Here is a 3,749-nt window from a genome sequence, read left to right as displayed (position 1 = left end):
CGGGGCAGTGCTCCTCCGAGTGTTGGTCCAAACTAGAGCACCGTGCGGGACCATTCCTTGGCAACTTGGATTCGTCGGCTCCTGTACGCTTAGCTTATCCGGTGTGCCCTGAGAACGAGATATGTGCAGCTCCTATCGGGATTTGTCGGCATAGCGAGTGGTCTTGCTGGTCTTGTTTTATCATTGTCGAAATGTCTTATAAACCGGGATTCCGAGTCTGATCGGGTCTTCCTGGGAGAAGGTATATCCTTCGTTGATCGCGAGAGCTTGTCATGGGCTAAGTTGGGACACCCCTGCAGGGTATTAAACTTTCGAAAGTCGTGCCTGCGGTTATAGGCAGATGGGAATTTGTTAATGTCCGGTTGTAGATAACTTGACACCAGATCCGAATTAAAACGCATCAACCACGTGTGTAGCCGTGATGGTCTCTTTTCGGCGGAGTCCGGGAAGTGAACACGGTTTCTGGGTTATGTTTGACGTAAGTAGGAGTTCAGGATCACTTCTTGATCATTGCTAGTTCACGACCGTTCCGCTTGCTCTCTTCTCGCTCTTATTTGCGTATGTTAGCCACCACATATGCTTAGTCACTGCTGCAGCCTCACCACTTTACTCCTTCCTTTCCCTTTAAGCTTTGCTAGTCTTGATACCCATGGTAATGGGATTGCTGAGTCCTCGTGGCTCACAGATTACTATAACAACAGTTGCAGGTACAGGTTATGCAATGATCATAACGCGAGAGCGATGTTTGCTTGTCTTGGAGTTTCTTCTTCTGCTTCTTCTTCGATCAGGGGATAGGTTCTAGGTCGGCAGTCTGGGCTAGCAGGGTGGATGTCGTTTGAGTTTCTGTTTGTGTTTCATCCGTAGTCGGATGTTGCCCTTATGTATTGTGATGTTGTATTCGTGTGGCATTGTATGCCTTATGTATGTATCCCCATCTATTATGTAATGTTCATGTAATGATATCCACCTTGCAAAAGCGTTTCAATATGCGGGTCTATCCTTGGTGGGACCTTCGAGTTCCTTTTGGATAGGGTCGCATATTGGGCGTGACAGCCGACCCAAGGGAAAGGTATAGGTGGTGGTGAGGCAAATGGTAAAACCAAGGTTGGGCCCTGCTGGAGGAGTTTTATTCAAAGTGAACTGTTAAGGGGGTCCCATAAATCACCCATCCGCGTAAGGAACGCAAAATCAAGGAACATAACACCGGTATGACGGAAACTAGGGCAGCAAGAGTGGAACAAAACACCAGGCATAAGGCCGAGTCTTCCATCCTTTACCAAGTATATAGAAGCATTAATTAAATAAGAGATATTGTGATATCCCAACATAATCATGTCCATCATGGAGCAATCTTCAACTTCACATGCAACTAACAACGCTATAAGAGGGGTTGAGCAAAGCGGTAACATAGCCAAGCAACGGTTTGCTAGGAAGGGTGAAAAAGGTTAGAGACTGACATGGCAAATTTGGAGGCTTGAAGAACAAGTGATAGGAAGCGCAGCATAGCGATAGAACGAAGCAACTAGCATAGCAATGATAGTAGTGAGATCCAAGGTGACGTTCATCTTGCCTGAAATCCCGCAAGCAAGAAGAACGAGTCCATGAAGAAGATGAAGCCACAAAGACGAACCAAGCGTAGACGAATGAATCCTCACGATCGCAACGAAACAGGAACTAACGAGAAGAAGCACACAACATGGTAAACACACCACACATCTACATGACATGATGCACAACAAAGGATGATGCATGACAAGGCTACATGAAGCTACTCATGGCAAGAGATGATGCATACAAGAGCAACACATCGAAGCAAGTTTAAATGAGGCCGAAAACAACATATAACAAATCCAGTAAGTCCTCATATGCAAATTTCGAAATTGGTCCAGAACTGAATAAACCTTATGTTCAAGTTGTTAAACAGCAAGTTAAGATGCACCAAGATGATCTACACGAGATTCTAGTCAAGTTACATATAAAGTTCATTAGATTCGGAGCTACGGCCTAGAAGATATGAGCAAAACAAGTTAAGCATGTCATTGGTGCAAAATGCATACAAACATCAAGCAAACACTCTCAAAACATGGATGCAACATGATAATATAGAACTTCATGCAAAATCAAGCAAGTTTCATATAGAGCACACTCAAAACGGAGCAACGGTGCAACACATACACTCCATACAAGTTTAAAGGACAAGTTGTTCAAAATAGTAACTAGGCATCTAGCAAGCATCAAAACAATATGCTGTAGCATCTCAACGTGAAAACAAAAGGCATGGGAATGAAGTACAGGTAAAGCATGACAAAACATGAACACTAAGCTATCTCCAGAAAGCAATATAACATGCTCAAAAGGACATGGCAAGATTGCAAATAATAACAGTTTCAGACTTAGCAGAAATAACATCAGGTTGCAATATTTAGAGCTATCAAACAACATGCTAAAGGAATTTAAAATGGCAAACCAAGGCATGGCATGCTAATACTAAAGACAAAGAACAAAACTCCCTTACTGAGCTAGTTCCAAACATCAACAGAAAATATGGTAGCATCCATGCAAGCATGTCAAATGATATGACAGATTCAGACATGGCAGGAACAACAATAAGTAGGCATGTTGGTGAGCTTGTACCACTCACCACAAAGCAATACATGGAACGACAAGGTGACCAACAGTAAGAAGACATGTTTGTGAATCTAAGAATGGCAAGAGCAAGTTCACAGGGAGCATGGCTCACTAGCAAAGCTCATGGCAAAACTGAACTTAATGTTAACAGGCTCACAGCAACATTATTTAGCAAATTGAGAGCAATATTACGACAAGCTACTGCAGGCTATAAATGCAACAAGGGGAATGGATGGATAGATCATGACATATATAACAAAACATCCCTAGTGAACATCTCCAGATTATGCATAGAATGACTTGTAGCAGTAGGTTTACATAGCATCATGATATAGCAGATTCAGCTTAGCAAAACAGCAACAGCAAGTACCCTAATTCACGAGCTCGATGCACTCACTACAAGACTCACAAAAATACATGGATTGCACCACTGTAAATATGGAATAATGTATCTCAAAACACATGTAGACATCAAGCTCGTAGGATGTACAGACAAAATGCAATAAAAAAGACAAATCACCAAGTTCTGTTAACAGACAGCAGCAAACATCATATAGCACTCTTCCAACGATGATAAGGGCATCAAGATGAAGTCAAACAAGCATGTCACAATGGAACGAAATGAAGAGCATCTCATGGTGAACATTTTAATATATTATACATGCAAAACGGAGCAGCACACATAAAGTTATGGCATGCAGAACTTAGCACCAGAATGCAAAGTTACGGGGACTTGGACGAAAATTACCCTTTGAAAAGTCAACGCGGGACGGGACGGTGCGGGCGGAGGGATCCGGTGACGCGGGACGCCGTTTGGTTGGAGGGAGTGGTGGATCTCGTCCACCCTCCGGGAACTCGTCGGAGTTTCACCGGAGTTGAGCGTGGAGGTGGCCGGAGATGGCCGGAGAGGGCGCAGGGAGGCCGTAGGAGGCCGAGGACGACGGATCCGGGGTGGCCCCGGCCGGACCTCGCCGGATCCGGGTCGGAGGGCACGACGGGAGGTCAGCGGGCGGCGGCGCGAGGCGCCTGGGCGGCGGCGGCGGGATCCAGACCGCGGGGGCGGCCGACGGCGGCGATGGCGGGGAGCGGTCGGCGGCGGACTACGGCCGGCGGCGGGGTGA

The sequence above is a fragment of the Triticum dicoccoides genome, chromosome 4B (assembly GCF_002162155.2).
Source record: "Triticum dicoccoides isolate Atlit2015 ecotype Zavitan chromosome 4B, WEW_v2.0, whole genome shotgun sequence".
NCBI lineage: Eukaryota > Viridiplantae > Streptophyta > Magnoliopsida > Poales > Poaceae > Triticum > Triticum dicoccoides.
This window is presented reverse-complemented; position numbering follows the sequence as displayed.